This window comes from Neofelis nebulosa, chromosome 6 (genome assembly GCF_028018385.1).
Source record: "Neofelis nebulosa isolate mNeoNeb1 chromosome 6, mNeoNeb1.pri, whole genome shotgun sequence".
NCBI classification, from domain to species: domain Eukaryota; kingdom Metazoa; phylum Chordata; class Mammalia; order Carnivora; family Felidae; genus Neofelis; species Neofelis nebulosa.
Window position 1 is genome coordinate 100,628,702 of NC_080787.1, and position 20,484 is coordinate 100,649,185.

Sequence of the window (20,484 nt, forward strand, 5' to 3'; positions counted from 1 at the left end):
GATTATTTGGGACCCTTAAAAGTTCAGTCATGAGGTTACAGAGCTGTGGTAAACGGTGAGCTGGGCCACTTCCGGTGGCTGGGAGGTCTTACTGACAGAATGTCTCAACCCCCCAAATTTTCTCAAAAACCATGGATTGCATCTGCAAGATGAGAACAAAAACTAACCCTCTTCCCTGCTTATGCCAGCTGAACCCAGGCCGCTAAGCCCCATTTGCCCGGCAGAGTGCTGAAGCAGTGGCCCACAGCTCCTGTCCAGGGAGTCTCTTCCTTCATGTTGTCATCAACCAGCTTCCCCCAGGGCAGGCCTCCAGCATTGTTGACCAGCTTGGCATTCTCTCCTTGCTTGGGCTCAGTGGCTCAGCTGGTGGGCTGCTCACCCCTGCAGGCGGTGGGAGGCTTTGACAGGAGAAAGGGCCACACTGCTGAAGTGGCTGCAAGTACACCTATCTGACCTCATGGAGGGAATCGTGCTTAATGCCAAATGAGCTACAGATAATGAGTCCAGAGTCTCAGTAAGGGGAAGAGGAGCTAGCATGTGTGGCTTGCCCACTAGAGCCAGATGTGGCCTCTTTTGATCTTTCCACCACCTGGCAGAATAGGCATCATCTGTACTTTACCACGAAGGAGCATAAGGCATGGAGCTGTCATCCAAGTTAGAGCTAGCAAGTGGGGGAACCGGTGTGAACTCGCCTGCCAGACCCAGGCCTGCTATCCCAGAGGGCAGCAAACGGACTACTGTTCAGTTGAGGTTTACCAACTGTTTGTGGAGAGAAAAGAAGAGAAATGAACACTTGCTGAGCCCTAATTGGTGTGCAGCTCCTTCCAGGAACTGGGAAGATACAAAGGTGAACATGAAACAGTGTCTGCTCCCAAGACAGGGACAGTTTGGTGGCAATGTAAACCCAGGGAGGAAGGAAGCCTAGGTAGAGGTGGACCTTATAGGAAGAACAGTTGCTCATGGTTGTATGTGTCGGCCCTCTGCTAAGTGTTTTTCAGTGGTGTTTATTTGGATCTGGATCTGTATGATAATCATTACTGTCTACCGTTTACTGATGAGGAAACTGAGACGGAAATTAAGTAGCTTCCCCAAGATGACCGAGTTAGTAAGCAGTCGAGATGCAAACCCAGGCTGATTCCAGAGCTCCGCTTTCTTTAACCACTGTAAAAGAATAGGCTAATTGGTCCCTTGATGACCCTACTTGATAAAATTCTGTTTAAGTTTCTTTCTTTTGAGAGAGAGGGAGAGTGTGTGTGCATGAGCGAGAACGTGAGTGGGGGAAGAGCAGAGAGAGAGAGAGGGAGAGAGAATCCCAAGCAGGCTCCACAATGTCAGTGGGGAGCCCAGAGCAGGGCTTGAACTCACGAACTGAGCTATGATATCATGACCTGAGCCAAAATCAGGAGTCTGATGCTTAACCAACTGAGCCACCCAGGCACCTCAATGAAATTCTTTTATTCTCCTTAGTTGTCTTGGGCAAAGTTCCTAGACAAAAACCAAGTGTACTTACTACTACTTAAGTGTTGAGAAAGTGTTCAATTCTTTTTTTTTTTTTTTTGGACAGTGTTTAATGCTAGTTTTTACAGCAACAAGCAACAAACCTAGACTAACAGCCCGTTACTCCACAGGGGGAAATAGAAATGTGGACCAGTACAATTGATGTGGCATGTCCAGACCATTGTCTCTAAGTTGGCACATTTATGCAGGCACCTACCTAACTGACAGCCAGAGGTTTGTTTGGGAAGCATAGAGCCAGAGCTAGGGGGGGCGCGCTAGGTGGTGCAAGAAGCGTTTCTCAGTCATCATAGTTTGAGGTTTCCTTTTCCATTAATGGCTTTGCCAGCAGGAGCAGAACACTAAGAATCAGTTCACCATCATTTCTTGATTTTACATCTACAAGTTCTGCTGTCCAAAGACAGATGGGCTCAGCCTTCTTCATAGTCACCTCAACTGAAAATGCCCCTGATTTCTCCACCAGAGTAGTTTAATCTGGTTGACAAAGCAATGAGTAATGGGAAGGTGTGGGCCACAGAAGTTATGGCCTTTAGAAAGCCAGAAAGCTTGGGAATTGTAATTTTAAATATATTCTATTATCACTCATTCAAATGACATTAAAGGAGGAACAGAAGGGTGAGCACATTTTACTACCCTTCCTGGAGTGAGAAGTGACCAGGTCAAGAATAGTGCCACAGGTCCATGAGTAGCATGGGACCAGAAGAACATAAAAGCATGAGATATATGATAGCTGTTTGGATGATATATGTTTCTGAATAAAGAATCAGGCTAGGGTCTTGTATGTGGACCAGAGTCGTTACTAAAAATATTAACCTGGCTTTAGCCAATTTCAGAAGATGCAGTGACAAAATTGCCAATAGCCCCTAGAGATTGGAGAGTTCTTTTTATGGTGGCTCCCCCCAAGAAATTACAGCTTTTCTTTAAAGTCAGAGACACTTGGGCTTTGCCAGCTACAGCAGGGGTGACGAGGCAAGTGATTTAAGATGGGGGAAGAACTGCCTCTCCTTCACTAAATCTTATTTCCTCTTGCCCTCTGGAGTTGCATGTCTCCTCACAGTACGGTCTCAAGCTGCCGTAATTCACTCACATCCTCTGACCCTTCCTGATTTTCTGTGCACACGTGGTGCTGTTTTTCTTCTATGCCTTCAGAAACCCAGCCCATTCATATGGTTGTGGAAATTGGAAATGCATCCGTTAAATAAAGGACGGCATGGCTTCTGTGCCATGACAGTGAACGCTGTTGGTGACGAGGTAAAGCCAAAGTGGAAAGCATTAAACGGGACTGAGATGTGGGGGATGAGGTATGGCTGAGTGATTTCTCCGTATGCTTGTTGGTGACGCATATATTATTTCTCTTGGAAAGCCTGTGGGTCACTTGTCAGTGCTCTTCATATTTTTTCACTGTGCCTGCCATTCTCATACTCTATTACTGGTCGGTTTATTTGTTTATCATCTTAAACAGATTTGAAGTGGACTGCATCTTGAAATCAATAATCCAGGCAGCTAGTTTTGTTTTTTGTTTTTTGTCTTTTGTTTTTTTAAAGAAGCCATCATATTTGCTAGTTCTTGGCAAATAACAGGTTTGGTGCTTTTTGGGTTTTTTGTTTTGTTTTGTTTCCATTTTGAAGTGATTCTGTTCCTGGTTACTTGACTTTATGCATTTTTCTTTGTTGATATGAATTACAAATTATTTCATTGGGCAGATATTGTCTTAGAGGCAGAACTAATTAAGTTTTGGTCGAAGATTTTGAAAGGCTGTCATCTCACTTTAATCTTTAGCTTTCAAGGCTCCAAATGCCAGTGCTGCAGCTTCTGTAGACTGAAAAAATACATCCCCCCAAATAATAAGAAAAACAATGGATAAACATTTTCCAAACTATTCTATCCACAAAGAATTCCATTTGTAAATGGAATACTCCCTTCTTTGTCTTTGCCTTGGAGCTTGGGGGATAGCTGTTTGTATTTGTACATTTTCTGAATTTCTACAGTTTACACTTGTTTATGGTACATTGGGGAGTTCAGAGTAACCATTTGCAAATGTTTGAAGATACTCAAAAGAAAATATCCCCCCTCCTCGATTTTCCAGGGAAATGACATATTCTAAGTAAAATAATCAATGGAAAAAATGTGGACCATGAGTAACCTTTTCGCCCTCACTTTTTCCATTCCCCAGGAGCAACGAGTCCATACAACTTCCCACCTTGGTGGCTTCCAGATTTCTTCTGTGTTTCTAAAATGAGAAGGAAAATCTGGGGCTCTTTTCCCAGGCCCCAATTCCACAGTGCTCACTCAGCCTCAGCAGCACAGGCCCCTTCCACGTTTTGTTTTCTCCAGGAGACCTAGAGGAGGCAGCCATAGTTGTGGCCTCTTGGAGTTTACTTGCCGGTCTGGATGTGAAGACACAGTCCCAGGAAGGACTCTTCCAAAGTGGGGAGAGGGGTGCTGACCTCATTAAAAAAGTCAAGAGGGTGGAGGTGACATGTAATTTTTTGCCAGTTTAGTTTTTCCAGCCAAGAAACCTGAGAGTAGGCTGCCTGGGAAGTCAGGTCCATACCTTGGAAATATTACTGTGGGTGTCTCCTATGAAAGCAAGGAAAAGAACACCTGAAAGCGAGGAGAGGAAATCAATCCAAATGGGATGTGCTCAGATCCTATGCCAGAGTTGAGATTTTTAATGTCCCAGTACTTGCTTATGGGAAGTGTGAATTGGCCACATAGTCACTGATGTTCAAGTTTCGGCTGTCTGTTGGGATCCAGATGGCTGTCCAGTTCTAGGTAGGGGTAATTCAAAGAGCCAGAGAGAAACTGCCAGGTCCGCATCATGCACATATGTTAATGGGGAGGACTTCTGGAACTCTCCGTGATCTTTTCAGACTTTCGTAGAGGAGAGTTTTCCGGAATGAACAGGGTCAAGATTGGTCTTAAACAATCTCATTCAGTGCTGCTGGTTCTATTTTAACCCTTTCGACAAAAGGGTGGGAGGAGGGTTTTAATGTGCAAGCATCTGGCTTTTAGATGTTATTTCAATCAGATTAAGATGGAATAGGAAATGACATGTGTGGCCGGGTATTTACTTCTTTCAGATGTAGCCATAACCCTCCATCTTCAGCAGGGCTGGGACAGGGGTGAGGTGGGAGAGTGCTTAGTGTGCAAAGTTTAAAGAACTCAGTCTCAGGGGCATGTAGGTGCAGTGCTGGTCCTGGCCTTGCTCCCAGGCCTCTGGTTGATGTGGTAGCTCCCTAAAGCTAGTCTCCTGCTCCACGGACTAGTCCATAGTCAGTCCATGGATGGCCTTCAGCCATTCCCCCTGGAATTTCAGGGGAAGTTTTATGTGTCTGTGCACTGAGGCATTTTCTTGGGAGGAGAGCTCTGTAGGTTTTGGCTTCAGAAAAAGTATGTGCTATATCTCTGAAGGGTTATCATATATTATCACGACACCATAACTGAGTGGAATTCTTCTTGTCACTCTAAGGAAGCTTATTTCAGGTAAAGTTTTCCTTAAAGCAGAATTATTTGTAGCAGTTTTTGCTGTGGACCTAATATTACAGAACCACTGTTGCAGATACATAACGTAGCTCCTGCCTCCATAAGATGGATCAGTGACAAAATGCAAAAGGTTACAGACCCTTCTTCAAGTTATCATATCCTGTGAGTGCAGGAAAAGACACAAGCTGGATGCTTCCCCAGCCCCTGGACTTTTGAAGTTTATACTGTATAAGGAGACACTGTCCTTCCGTGGGAAACCTTCTACTCTGCTTTGGAGGCCAAGGGAGCAGAATGGCTAGCACCCAGGAAGTGGATGGCTCAGTAAACACCAAGACATTGATGTAGCTGTCTCTGAAAGTGCTACCCATTCTCTCTAGCTCCCTAGCATGCTTCTCCACCTGGAAAGAGTGTGCTTGGAGAGGGGAAAGCATTCGATCAGCTATTAACAGGCCATTGCTCAGAAGGGCACTGGAAATAAACTCCCTGTCTGATTTCCAGGGAGTAATCCCCTTGCCAGCCTGAGTGGCTGCCTGGGCATCGTGGTTCAATCATTTACACCTACCTCCGTGCTGACAAGGAGTGAGGAGGGGCAGAGGTGTTTAAGAACCAAAATACACTACAGCACGGGACACTTACCTCATGTAGTGAAACGCTTACCTCCATCCCCAGCATGCTGCCTTTTCCAGATTCTCTTGTCAAAGAGGTTGTGCTGAAGGGGCAGAGATAGTCTTTCTATTTTCCTTTCCTCTGTCCTGCACAGAATTATCTTGAATTTTTCAGTTGCTGCTTTAAATGGGTAACACTTCCTATGTGAATGCATGTTAAGACAATGCATTCTGCTTGTGTAAACTTTTGGTTTTCGATGCCTCAAAAGCATAAGAGGAATCCATTCCAGACAAACAAGTTAGCCTTAAAAGATAAATGGTTTGATGCTGGCATCATTAAACAGGGTCCCGTTCTCACGGAAAAGGGGTCAATGACATCTCAGATGCCGGCTCTAAATGTTAACAGTATAGAGCTCTTCTCTGGATTGTGGATTTGCACAGCAATCTGCCTGACAAAAAAGTGGGGTGGGGTCTGGATTGAGAATAGGAGGCCATCAGCAAGGAGGGAGAACACACAGACGCAGGCACGCATACACACACACACACACACACACACACACATTATTTCAGGGGCTATTTAAAAGATTCTAGTGAAAACAACTGGAACAAAAGCTGCACCAACAACAAAAACTTGGAGTCAGTCTCTCATGCTTTAGAACAGCTCCTGAGCGCACTACACATTCTTAGGTTGGAAACCAGTCAAGTTGCCTCCCTGATCTTTAAACTCCTCACTCCTGGTGCATATGCAGTTTTACCAAGTTGCCCAAATGCCTTCTCTGAGTAGGCAGAAGGGAACTGCTTTTCTGTGTAGCTGCAGGATCCGGACTGTGACAAATCAAAGCTGCCCAGCGCTCCCCAGCCTCATTGCACCCCACTCTTTGGCTGTGCAGCTGGATGTCTCGTCACTGAACCTCTGGTGTGTTGTCTTTCTTTGACAGCAAGCTGTGTTTTCTTTCGGGTAAAAAGGGAGGTAAGAATGCGACTGATAGCATTTAAGGAACAGGAGGGAGAGACACAGTGTGTGGACTTATTTGATATGAACCATTGACCTAACATCCCCAAAATGCAATTAAAAAGTATATCTCTCTCTCATTTGCATGACTTCTTTCCCCAGACATGTTTTTGGTATTGAAAATGAATGGTATTCCCATACAACATGTGTCTCAATTTGTAATGATATCCGCCTTGCAGCTGGCTTAGTTCTCGAAGTGTTTCTAAAATGTTACTGTCTTAAATTTGAGCCAACCTACACTAACAAATTATCTAGAAGCAAAGTGGCTAAGCTGCATTTGGTGAGAGAAAAGGAAACCCTATATTTCATCCTTCAACTCTTGTTTTGGAAATTCAGACTGTAACATGATCTTTTCCTAAGGAAATCTACACACGCACACTTTAAAAATTGTGCGGATTGGGTGTTGTGGGAGCAAGAACGATCAGGTTTAAGTTTCTCTGCAAAGTTCTGCATCCCATCAACAAGCCCTTTTGATATTTTAAACCCATATTTAGAGTAATTTCAAGATATTTGGAGCACATGTGGTTAAATGTAAAACTTTGTCATTATGATTTGTTAGATGCTTATACTTTAAATATTTATAAGCCATTTTTAAGTACTTTATCCAAAAGCCTTCTCCCACTAGAATACTGTAATTGAGTGGTATCTGAGCATCATTATATATAGAAGATACAGGGTGAAGTCACTGCAGCGTGCACGTTCTTCCTGCTTTTCTGGTTTCAATTCAAATGCTATTTTTAGTAGTTTCAGCTTATTTAAAAAATGTATAAAAAGTCATAAACAGGGTTGGTTGTCTGTGATTTAAAAAAAAAAAATTACCCAGTTCTCCCAAAGGTAAAGTGTTCAATGTGAATCATGTTGAGTCTCACCTCTTTGTCTTATCCTAGGAGTATTTAGTAAAACTTTCCATTCGAGTGTTGGATCTGAATCTGTGTCCACATGAGTTTAAAGTGTCATATTGTTCCTCTGAAATGTTTTAGGGGCAATTTACTGGTGGTTAGATCGAACTCTTTATCATTCACCTGTAACCATCTTGGGAACTAAGACCCAGGATCCTGTCTTTATCACAGATAGCCTGCTTGTGCACTTCATGTGAAAAAGAGGAGAGGGAAAAAACCTGTTTTCCACACTCAGAATCCATTTAAACTTCAGAGGTTATAAATTTCAAACTGACCACAGGCCTCTGGGGCTCACACTCTTTTATGGCTGGCAAAATACAACTTTCTGGTAAGAACGGGAAAATGAAGGCTTAAAAAGGCTCATAAACTTGCTTGGACATCTAATAGCTCTTACCAAACAGCATTTTCATGAGTTAAGTGTAAATGAGTCAGAAACATATAGATCGAATTTCTTTTAAAATACACATGGGTTTAAAAATTAAGGCCAAAGTGCTTGGCAAAATAAGTTTTGGTTTTAGCCAAACCCCAAATGTTTTAAAAAAATCGTTCTACAATTTGCCAAACCAAAAAGACATCCAGGTCCCTCTGTTCCTCTCATTGAATATGATGGCATCATAAACACAGGACTTAATGTCTATTTTCATATCCACCAAGGTTTGAGCAACATGAATCCCAAATGTTAATTGAAAAACTATGAAAAAGTTTTGGAAAAACATTACGGTTTTGCAGACAAAGATGAGGAGTCACTGATTCTGAGTTCTGATTTTGACAACACACCTCACTGTCTGATCATCCCATCTACTTGTTCTCTGTCTCAGCTGGTGTGTGTGTGTGTGTGTGTGTGTGTGTGTGTGTGTATTAGAACACATCCCATCTACTTGTTCTTTGTCTCAGCTGGTGTGTGTGTGTGTGTGTGTGTGTGTGTGTGTGTGTGTGCAGCTTATGCATAGGAATAATAGCTTTTTAAAAAATTCTGTATTTGGAGTTCTTAATTTATACTTAATTCATATATTACAATCCACAAACTTAATAAATTCCCAGTCATATCCAAACAGAGGGAGACAGTCCCCTTATTGATAGTTTGGAGATGGTCTTCATTTATTTCCCTAGAGAGTAAAACATATCAATTTTTTAATGTTTATTTACTTTTGAGAGAGACAGAGAGAGAAACAGAGTGCAAGCAGGGGAGGGGCAGAAAGAGAGGGAGACACAGAATCCAAAGCAGGCTCCAGGCTCCAAGCTGTCAGCACAGAGCGCGATGCAGGGCTTTTGAACACCATGAGATCATGACCTGAGCTGAAGTCAGACTGAGCTACCCAGGTGCCCCCAAATGTATCCATTTTTAACTAATGGTATCTAACACTGATTTTGTGCAGGGACACTGTTATCAAGAGATACAAGGAAGGGAGGGAAAGAGGGAGGGAAAGGGTGAGGAAGGAAGGAAGGAGACAGAAAAGGAAAAAAAAATGGGAGAGGGAGTGGCGGGTGTCCTTGACTTGTTTTGAGGAACTAATAACCTGCTGAGAGAGACAAGAAATAACGAAGGCAACTTTTCCAGGCAACACTCAGAACTGCAAAGTGATGTGATACTACAGACAGTGTGCTTCAGCGAGGGCAGGATCTGGGACGGCTCCCTCTCTGCTGAAACTGAATTCCTAGCTCAGGGCTGGCAGAGCAGGTCTGCAGGTATTTGCTGAACAAATGAATGAGGAGAGTCCCAGGAGAGCAATAGCTAATGCAGTTAGCCTGATAGGGTTCCATACAGCAGGTGAGTTCAGAGTTAGTTCCTAAATCTGGGAAGGGGCATGGACCAGCAGGAGTGTAAGAATAAAGAATGCAATAGGATGTCAAAAGCCGCAGAGGCGAGGTAGAGTGAGTGAGCCCCGTTGGGGATGACCTGCCTTGCACTGGGCTGGAGCAAAGCCCCACTGCGGAGGGAGAGGAGCCCCGGAGACTGCAGCGGGCAGGTAGATTGCGGAATGTGTACTCTGTGCATCAGGCAACGTCACCAAGACCTCGAGCAGAGGAGTGACAGGATGAAATCTGTACTGGAGGAAAATTGCTTTAACAGCTGTTCATAGACTGAAAGGAAGCAGGAGAAAGACTGGCATCCCGAAAGCTGATTGCTGCATTCTGATGACAGGCTAATTACCAGTGGTTGATTCTAAACACTGCGGGATGTTATCACTACGGTGTGAGGGGTGTAGGCTGCCACAAGTGTACTTCAAGTGTGTAAAGCACTGTAGCAGTGCAACGGGAGGCAGAACTTTCGTTGTGTCCAGCGTAGGCTTGAAGAGGCTTCATGGCATATGGTGGAAGAAAACCTCACCACCGACAGACCATTTCAAAGTCCAGTCGGGGGTGCCAGCCGGGCCCCAGATTGTTGTAGAAAACAGGGTCTGGGCCCTTCTGACCAGCCAGCTGCCCGGAGCTGTTGACCAGCCACCTAGGCATGGTGTGGGCTGTTGGCTAGGACTGATGGGCACACACAGACAGGCAGTGTTCTCCCAGCAGAGGACTCCCTGCTGATGAGCGCGGAGCCCGGACGGTGGCCGCAGTGACACACGAAAGCTCTGGCCTTGGACCAAAGAGCAGCCATAACGCTTGGGTGGCTTGCTCTCCCTCAGACATCTTCTGAGATTTCCACAGTGTCTGAATCCCATTCTCCCAGGGCCTTCAGGCACTGTCAAGGGAGGCTGACAACTTTTAGAGATGCCTTTTTATCTTTTTTAACCTCCTGTGCCTTAGACGTTTTTCTGAAGCTTCCACATGTGCGGACAGGGAGCTTCCAGTTGTGAAGGAAGGCAGTGGTATGGTTTTGTGGAAAAGAACATCAGCTCTGGAGTTGGGCCAGCCTGGGTGCAGATCCTGGCAGAGCCTTTTAGGAGGTGAGGAGGGAGGTGATTGTCTCCTGAGTCTCCTCTCTAGGTCACGAGTAACAGTGACATTACTGTGATGGGTAGGTAGAACATATAGACAGTGTGGCACATCACAGATGCCCTACAGCTGGCAGGTACTGCCTTGTTAGAAAGGCTGTGAGGACTGGGAGAGAAGTGCAGGGCCAGAGTGAGGTCTGCTTGGATTTGAAAACTAGCTGTATCGCTTACTAGCTATGAGAGTTTGGAATAGCTTTATAAGCTCTTGTGCCTGCATTCTCTCGTTAAATAATTGTATCATCTAACATTTATTGAGCATACTTTATATGCAGGCAGCGTTCAAAGGTTATGTGCCCACAGCAACACTATGGGATACCATTATTAAATCCATTTGACAGATGAGTAACTAAGGACCAGAGAGGCTAAGTCTCCTATCTTGTGTCCTTGGTCAGTAAATGACAACACTGAGAGATCTGACGGGCAGCCTGGCTCCAGAGTCCCCATGTAAGATCACTGAGCACATCTCATATACACGAAAATGAAGATAAGACCTCCTACCTCATAGAGTCATCAGGCTCCAGTGGTAAATAACCTAGGTTAAAATGCCAAGGAAGTACCTGGCACATAGTAGGTGCTTGTTTAAAGAATTGTCATGGTGTCCGCTGTAGCTCAGAACTTGCTTCCCTTGGATGTGGAATGCAAGGTGATGAAACGGTTCCATGCTGTCAACCTCGGATGTTAAGGATACCATTCCAGAATGTGTAAGATGTCTGGTTCCACTTTTACGGGTAGAGACTGGGACAAACAGAGCAAATGCTCAAGGTCAGAGTGGTGCAGCCAGGATTAGAACCTGAGTCCTCATCTGCCTTTCCTCTCAGTGGGACACAAGATATGACCAAGGCTGCTTGAGTTACATGCCCTGTGCCAGGAACCAGAGGCATATTTTTGCCACCCATGGTATCACTTCCTCATGTTGAGCAGCTGATCTCAGAGAGGAAATAAGTTGTACCTGAACATCTGGGGTCAGGAGGGTGAAAGGGTTGCAGAGAAGTAATTATTAACCACATTCTCCATCTCCTTGGCTGTGCAGGGGTAGGGGTAGGCCATAGAGTTGTGGCGGGTCAGTATGTTTGCTCTTATTTTGTGCAGTGAAGTTTCCATGAACATGAAGCCTCTCCCCACCCCCCTTCAATATCTCCTGCTCTTCTTCCCACCCTCCCTATTCATGGATTGGTCGTAAAGAATAGATTAAGTGCCAGAAAGACCACCCCTCCAGATCCCAGCTAAAATCCCCAAAATCTACTGTTGGTCCATAAACCATAGCTACTTGTCACAATGTTTTCTTTCTTTTCTTTTCCTCCTCCTCCTCCTTCTTCTTTTAACCTAGAATGCCCATGTTCAGATAATATAGGTATAGAGAAATGACAAACTCAATCTTAACACAATAAACATCTACGTTATTTTCTGTTGGGTTTTTTTGTTTTTTTGTTTTTTTTTTTTTGTCCAAGGCAGAATTTTTAGAAGGCACATGAACCAGCATTAGCTAGTTGGTGTATTGGATGAAACTGGAATGAAAATGTAATTGTATTTTCTTATCAATCAGCTTCTCAGAGTTCTTGTTTGTAAGCAAAGGAGATGAACTGTCTATGTCTCTAGGGCCCCTCACATCCCTGACACTGTGACCCCCACTTGTCAGGGGAAGGAAGGGAAGAGATGAAACCCGGACTGAGGGAGGTATTCCCTGGACGGGAGCATGGGGTTTGAGGTCATAGGAGGTGGATCCAACCTACTCTGCCCCTTTCTAGCTAGTGACCTTGACCATGTAAGCTTCTTAACCTTCCTAGGAAAGTTTCTTCATCTGCAAAATGGGGACAGTAATAAATACTTAAGTAGCATTGTTGTTTCCATGAATTAAGTGTATAAGTGAGATACCTATATAAAATGTGCTTGTTTTCAAGTGAAATAAGTATATAAAAGTGCCTAGTGCAGCATTTGACATCAAGTAGGTGCTCAGTAAAAGTTGACTTCCTTCTTTGGGGGGGAAAAAAACCCTGAAGCTTTGCCAAACCATAATAGGAAGTGCTTGGTCCTAAAAGCTAGAGGCATAGGGCTTTTGGCTCATCTTCAAAATTTCCTGCAGAACATTAGCTAGAGTATGTAAGTCTCCTTTATTTTATTTTTCTCTTTTGTGAAGGGAGGTAGCCACCTGCCCCAGTGCATTTATGAAAATGTACTCTGTTAGTCATGAATCCCCATACGCTTTTAGGAAAGGGCCAGGGTCAGGGTCATTTGGTTTGCTTAAACACCCAGGTTCCAGAAAGGATTGGAGGTAGTTTAAGAAGATCAGTCATCCGGGGTGAAGAAGAGGATCCTAATGAGTGCACGAGATGAAGTTCACGGCTGAGGTTCTTTGTGCCCTAGGAACTTTTAGAGGTCAGCAAGAAATAGCAGTGACCACTTGTGAGAAGCAACAGGCCTCTGTACCCATGTAACTCATCAAGCCAACTTGGCAGAGAAAACCAAAATTTTAACTTGTAGAACAAAGAATTACAGATGGAGCTATCCCAGCAGGGGGTCTTCTGTGGTGGTGATTTTTCCTGATTAAAGAATAAAATAAGAGCTATTGCTAAAGGAGAAAATTAAGCAAGTCCTTACATTTGGCTTAATTTTTTTTTCTGTTAAATATACATGAGCCTTGGCTTATCAGAACCGTGGAGTGGGCAGCACAGTGGTGATGAAGTTGTACTTCAGACCAGAGCCTAGCACTGAGCCAACCGATGCTCGTCCTTGTCTCCCACAACCCTCTCCCCACCACTGGTTATTTTCCATAACAATCACACCAGGTTTTTCAATTATTTTCGCCAACTAATGAGCTGTAAGAAAAGAGGTGCCATCCACTTCATAAAAGCCATTTCTGTCTTTGCAAAAGCCATTTCAGAACTTCACGAAGCAGTGGTTGATGGGGGAGAGAAGGAGCCATTTTTGGGCAAAACCTCACCAAGGGCTTGCTGTGGAGACCACTATCTGGCCTCACACTTGGGTTTATCAGCTCATGCAGGTGACTCTGCTCATCGACCGCTGGGCTCTTCTCTTGTGAGTGTCCCAGAATAGCTGCGGCTACCTGAGACCAGTCCAGTCCTCGGGGACTCATTATTGTTCCAGATAAACAGCGTGGCCGAAGCCAGCACGTAATGGCTGTATTTAACCGTGATAAGTGATGGGCCGATGTGCCCGAGTGAGCCGCATCACTGTAAGGCTCGGGTAAGTGGACAGAGGCCAGCCAGCTCAGTAGTGGGCACTTCTCGCACATCAGAGTTGATGCCATGGGGTTTTAGACTCGGGTAATAAATCTGGCAGACATGGGAAGCTTGCCTTCTAAGCAGGTAAGATGGGACAGACATACAGGGTTTTGATTATGCTAATTACAAAGGTATTTGAGGAAGGAAAGAAAAAGTCTGGAAAGTGGATTAGATAAATCAAGGCAGGCTTCTTGGCAGAAGTGGACTCTTGCACTGTGGAGGGACCAGCTTGCAAATGTTGGGATGTAGAATAAGACACACATTTTTCTCTGGACACACATTTCCTTTTGGGAGTGGTTGCTAGGAAAGTATAAGACTTCCTTTTAAAGACAGCGAGCATAAGTCTTAGGCTGTAAAGGCCAAAGAAGGAAAGGTGAGAATGGTTATATTTTGACAGTATCAACATTGGAAGCATTTCTTAGTACTCAGGCACATTTCTGTTCTCCATAATTCTCTGAAAATTCTTGTGGGGTGAAGGAGGATGAGTAACTCAATCATATTCTTAGCAATGCTTTCCTGATGTAAAAAAAGGAAAAGTGCCAGGCAGACAGAGGCCCTCTCACTGCACTTAGTTATGCGTTCCCTAAGGACGGTACTTCATTCCTCTGGCCTAAGGGGCAGGGGGGCCTGGGATTCTGAAGGCGCCTGGCCATACAGGTCTGCTGGAGACTATACATTGTGGAGCCAGTCTGCAAACATAGTACATGCGTGGTGCACAGGATGGGCTGTGTGCATGTGGGATTCCATGTAATAGGACCCCTGGGTTGTCCTGCCTTCAGACGAACCCTGGACTCACAGGAAAACCCAAATGTGAGGCATGAGTATCACTGTTTCCCCAGAACTTCCTGCATTAAGGGATACTCCAAAAACCTGCCAGAGGGGTGTGTGTGTGTGTGTGTGTGTGTGTGTGTGCCCGCCCGTGTGCCCACACGCACGTGCATGTGAAAGAGAGGTTAGTAGAAAGGAGACTCTGAAACTTTGTGCTTTGGAGTTCAGAAGTTAATAGTCTTCCTTATACACAGATTAATATCCAGCTGCTCAAGTTTGTAATCCTACGTACTTGACACTGGCTTTGGTCCAAAGATCCCACAGTCACAGAACTTGAGAGATGGAAGATATAATCGAAAATCTCCCGAGACGCCGGTGTCACAGAGGAGGAATCAAGACTTGGGGAGGTTAAAGAAGGGGACAGGCTGGACTGTGACTTGTGTCTCTGTCTCACTTATCATAGTAATTTCCCCTTTGCTCAGATCAAGAAATTTAAACTGGATGGATTTTCCATAAGATCCCTCTGCTTGGCAAGGGCAAAATAGGAACTGGCTCGAGCCCTGGAACTTCCTCACGATCACTTTCTAAAACTGCAGGCTTGCTTCCTCCCCGCTCTTGAGTTTCACACTCTGCATACCAATAACTCCAGGAAAGTGAAGCCCAAGCTTGGTTCTTCATTTCCATTGATTCGAGAGTCTGTTCCCCGGGTCACCAACAAGGGGGCTGCCCTGAGCCACAGCCAGAGCCATGGGAACAGATGAGGACGACTTCAGGACCACCCCCTCCTCAAATGTTAGTGGCAGAAAGGGACTTGTACTGCCACCATCTGGCCTTTGCGTGTGTCCCAGACATGGCAAGGATGTGGTGAGAGGGAAGGAAACAGCACACAAATTGTCTACTTTGCCATTCTCTTAAAATAAGCTCGGTGTGTGAGGAGGCTTTCAGAGCAGCAGGAATGGGGCTGCAGAAAATAGAGTGTGGTGCAGCTGCACCCTTTAGAACTTGGGGGGAAAACACATATTATTTACCAGACAATAATAGATCCCAGAGAATAATAATGATTATTATAGTGTTTGGGATGGCAAACGCTGTCGTTAAGGTTCCAGAATGGCTCTCATTATAATCCCGTTTTCCCAGTCCCTTATGAAAGCCTTGAAATTTTCTCCAAGTAGGCTGATGCTGTCCATGTTTGGCCTTTGTCCAAAGGTGATTTGAATATAAAGAAACTCATTTGAGAAATATTCCTCTTTTTGAGGTCACGATTACATTAAAGAAAAAAAGCCACATCCTTAAAAAAGCAGAGCATTCTTAAGTCGTTCAAAATGGTGGTGTTTCCCAGTCACTGGAAGAAAGCGTTAAATGCTTCTTTTTCTCTTTTCCTTTTTAAAGAAAGGATTCAGAGGCCCCCTCTGACTACAAGATTTGGTCATTCTTGGTCCCGAGCCTAGAGGTGGGGACGGTTTTCCTCCCTCCATGGCAAGTTCCAGGCTATGCTCCCTAGGTGGAAAAGAACTGTCCCAGAAGAAGCTACACTTGTGTCTTTGGATCCATTTGTGATTTCTGAGGCTCCTTTCCGATTCTTCATGACCTCTCATTTGACAGCGGCTCTTGGCATTTTTATTTCAGTATCCCTTCTTGCCACTGTCTCATTCTCAAAGGAAAAAAGAAAAAGAAAGAAAAGAATGAAGGAAGGAAGGGAGAGGGAGAAAGAAAGAAAGAAAGAAAGAAAGAAAGAAAGAAAGAAAGAAAGAAAGAAAGAAAGAAAGAAAGAAAAATGAGCTCTTGATTCAGAGATAAATACCCACATTTCCAAGTCTGACCATGCCAAATGAAAAGGTTTCCATGGCCTTGTAATTCCAGCCCCATCACATATTTGCGGTGTTTTGCATTTTCACTTTGGTTATTTAATATACATATTAAATACACACAGATCTGGTGATTTAATGTGATTTGGGGAACTCAGGCATTTCCTGTCATGCACATTCAGATTTTCAAACCTTGTTTTTGGCTGATCATTATTATCGTTACCATTAACACCAGGGTTTGGATAGCAGGGTTCAAAGCACAAGCTTGTACTTTGTCCTCCCAATGGGCATTTTGACCTCCTCATGCTTGTGCTAAATTCATGCTACAGACACTCTCTGAGCAAGTCTCCAGGTCTCTTTGTGGCCTCTTTTTCTTCATCTATAAAATGAGGAAATTACATTATCTCTGGGGTCCCTTCACGTTTTAAATTCTACCACCTCTCTGAAATTATTCGTTCATTGTTCTAGGAATAATCTCAACAGTTGTAAAGATGTTTACGAGTCCTCTGTCACCACCTCACGTTAGCCAGATTTTACCCATTCACATTTCTGAAATCCTCATACATCAGCAGGAAAAACAGGTATTGTTTTGGGGCATGGGGAACAACGGCTGCTTGACCCTCATTCACTTGACAGATGTGCGTCTCGCTGAACCAGGGGCTGGGTGTGGAGATGTGAGCAAAACAGACACATCCCCAAACCTCAGGGACTTTACGGTTTGGTTGGCAGACTTCTAAGAGGCAGTTTACGAGGAGTAACTGAGCGTTCTTGGGAGGTTATATTTCAAACCAAGGGACTGGTAGCAAATGAAATAAGCCAGTGCGGATGGAGAGGCAGAGCCTAACCTCTGTGGTAGAAACTGGGGTGAGCATTCTCCTGAAATTGACTTTCCTGGTGAACAATCCTGTGCAGACCCTCTGCCCTGGGACCCCGACGCCCAGCTGGTTTGTTGTCCTCCAGTCCCGTGCTGCTGGTTGGTTTGGGTATCAAGAGATGCGAACAGCTCGCCCTCGTCAGACAAGACCCACAGAGAAGGGCATTGCTTCCAGCTACCAGCTGCCTCTGTAGAAAACCTCTGAAGAGAGGTCCACATGTCCACAGTAATTGTTCATGTGCTAAAAAGCGAATCTCTTGGCTTTCCTCCTTTGTAGCAGATACCAGAGCCGTTACATGGAGTACAGGGGTGAGGTCTGGAGCTCCAGGGTCCCCCGATGACCTTGCCACCTTTGGGGGTGACCTTGGGCAATTCAGAAGGGTTGCCGGTTAAGCGTGCAGTAAGGCGGAGGGCCAGGGTGGCCCCGTGGCCAGGCATGCCGTTGTGGTCTTTGGGTGAGGGCGTGGTGCACCGAGAAGCGACTCGTGTTTCGTGTCCTCACACAAAGCTGGCAGGGCTGACCCCGAGCGGAACCGTGAATTAGAGACACGTCAAAGTCCTGCTGTGCTGCTCTAGTTCTGGGTACTCGGCGTAGGGCGTAGGTCTGACCTGCCGGCCGGCCGGAGGGTGCCGCGCTGACTCATGCCTGGGTTCTCCCGACGTGGGACGGGGCTGTGGTTTGACCCAGCGGGTTCTGATGGGCCCCTTCTTCTCTTTTCCCAGGAACGCTCGCTCACAGGGTACCTTGCGTGGAGAGAGGGCGCAGAGCAAACCATGTCCCGCCATCCAATGACACCAGCTGGTCAGCTCACCACCCCCTCTGGCTAACACTCAAACAAATAAAGCCGCTTCCTGTCATTAAGCATCTCAGAGGAAGCAGCCCTCCCTCGGTGGCCTCCAGCCCAGAGAAGCCAGCACGTCTTGGACCTACCAAGCGGCCCAGCCTTCTTGCGGCCACCGTCTCTGCTTCTCCCCAGAGGAACTTAGGGATTTCGCCCCTGGTTTTAAAACAAAACAAAACAAAACACCAACAAGCCACAAGGACCAATGTAGGTATTCTCCCCGCTCCATCTTCAAGGCTCAGAGGGTGAGGCTGGAAGATGATACGAATTTGAAAACAAAAATCTTTTTTTAGTCATTTTAAAAACTGCTGTGGTTTTGCTGCTACACGAAGAATTGTGATTTGCATTGTACGGTTTTGGACCTATACTGTTCACGTTTTGAAGGCAGAGAGGAATCATACTGGAGTCCCAACACTTCGGATTCATCTCTGTCCTGCCCAGGATGCACTTTTAAATGAAGAGTTAGAATATTTTATTGGCTAATATACTTTTCTTGTTATTTTTACAAAGGCCACCTTTATCCTTTTTAATGCCATATTTTCAGTGTTACACTTTTATGGCTTTTAATTTTCGATTTGACAGATGTAAGAAGCAGCATGAATAGTTTATACTGTGGTTTTTCAGAGACTGAATGCCAAGAGAACTCGGTAAATGTTTATTCTTCTCAGCTTTCTCTTTAAATTCTCCTAAATAGCGCCCCATTTGGGAACAGAGCAAGAGTGTTGAACTGAAGACCAAAATGCCCTCAAGGTGTAAAATAATCCGAGGGGGAATATTTGCTGGGCGTCACGAAAGACTTGGATGAAATTTCAACCCTGATGGTTTTCGGTGATCCAGGAAGTCAGTGAAGCAATCTCTCTATACGCAGAGTCCTTTCATGATAATTAGAATGGTATGGACAAACCAGTGAAAACAAGAGGGAAAGTGAGAAAGATCACCCATGATTCTGTTTCACTGTTTGCTTTCTCCTGTCATGGTTAAGAGAAATGTGCAATTCGATCCTCAATCAGTGGGTGGAGGATAACAGGGTAGATTTTCTTGTGTGCACTTGTACAGTTGTAGCTGCGAGTCCAGAAGTCCTCTAGAGCATGTGTACTGGCACTGAGTTGGTGAGACAGTCGTGGAGTGTCCCATTCTGATGAGTACAGAAAAAAAAAAAAAAAAAAAGAGAAAAAAATAAGAAAAAAATCAAAAAAAAAAAAAAGGAGAAAACTAAAAAAAAAAAAAAAATCAAATCACCTTGTGATTCAGTGTATCTGTTTACTAACTCAGATAAAGCAATTGTTCCCTCTTGCGGGGTCCGGGTGCCCCCGCCCACAGGGCCGCTGAGCGGGAGGCTGGAGGGGTGGCCGGTGGGGGTTGGGCGAGGCTGGGGGGCCCGTGCGGCGCCGGCCCTGAGCGCCACGGGACCCGTGGATGCGGTGTACATAGTGTATTTCTACATTCTCCTTTGTACAGAGTCACTTAACAAGTCAAGCTACTGTTTTACAGGTGCTCCTTATTTATTAGAGCTGTGAGAGCTTGGGGGACACACCTGGCGAGCGAGCTCGCTTTTTAAAAATGAAATTGGGGGGGGGGGCAGGGGAAGGGAGGTGGGAGGGAGGGGAAGCTCGAAAGCCCAGGGAGAGATTTATAAAAGTGAACAAAAGGAAAACTTCCAGCAACAAATTAAACAAACAGACCCCAACACCAAACCCACCCCCATCGCCCGCAGGAAGCAGCAGCCCCCTCCTCTGGGTGCTCATTTCGCTGCGGGGCTCCCGACATTCTCCTCTCTCCCTGACTGGTGTCAGCTTCATAAAACAAAAATAAATCTCTAAGAAAAAAAATGCACTTACATGTGCTTATTTCGCTTTTCTCATTATTATGACTACCGTTGTTGTTTTCCTTGTTATAGAAGGCGTTCATTTCTTTCCCCCAGGGAAAAAAAATTTTTTTCAAATAAAGTTAGTAAGTTTTAAGAGATGTCGAGATATAGGGGTGACGCCGGCCTTCCCCACCTGCTGTGTATGATGCTTGTGTGCAAACCAGAGCCTGCTGGCCCGTTCGAGGGTCTGTTCCCCCAGCCGGCATGCCCTTTGCTGACAACACGAAGGTGCATGTGCAGTGAGGTCCTGGGCCTGTAGATGTGTGTGTCCCTCTCAACTGCTCTCCCAGTCCTGATTTTTTTTTTTTTTTTTTTTTTTTTTGCTCCAAGGAGCACCATCCAGTGGTTGCAAACCTCCCCTGCGGGTTCCATTCTCAACAGTAGACCATCTCAGCCCCTGGGCTTGGAGATGCTTTTGTTTTAACTTTATGTGAATGGATGGGTCAATCTGGGTTCTCCCTGGTACCTGAATTAAACATCAGAAAATGTCTAAGGTAGGTAGTGCACTAGCACCTCATTCTAGCCAACGTAGACCTTGTCTCATCCTCTTGTTCTGCAGATGAAAACACTGAAGCCTAGAAAGGTGAATGGACTTGCTGAGTCCCATACAGGTGTGGTTCAACTTACTGCAAAACG

The 20,484-nt window shown here is 45.1% G+C and overlaps 1 protein-coding gene across 2 annotated transcripts in view; it reads left to right on the forward strand.

The window, feature by feature from the left end:
* The window catches only part of SOBP (sine oculis binding protein homolog), a 165,224-nt gene extending 145,410 nt beyond the window's left edge, over positions 1-19,814 (forward strand). For both annotated transcript variants that reach the window (XM_058734867.1, XM_058734868.1), the window contains one exon: positions 17,863-19,814. The gene's annotated coding sequence lies outside the window, so the exon portion shown is untranslated. The remainder of the gene's footprint in view (positions 1-17,862) is intronic.
* Positions 19,815-20,484: the final 670 nt, after the last annotated feature.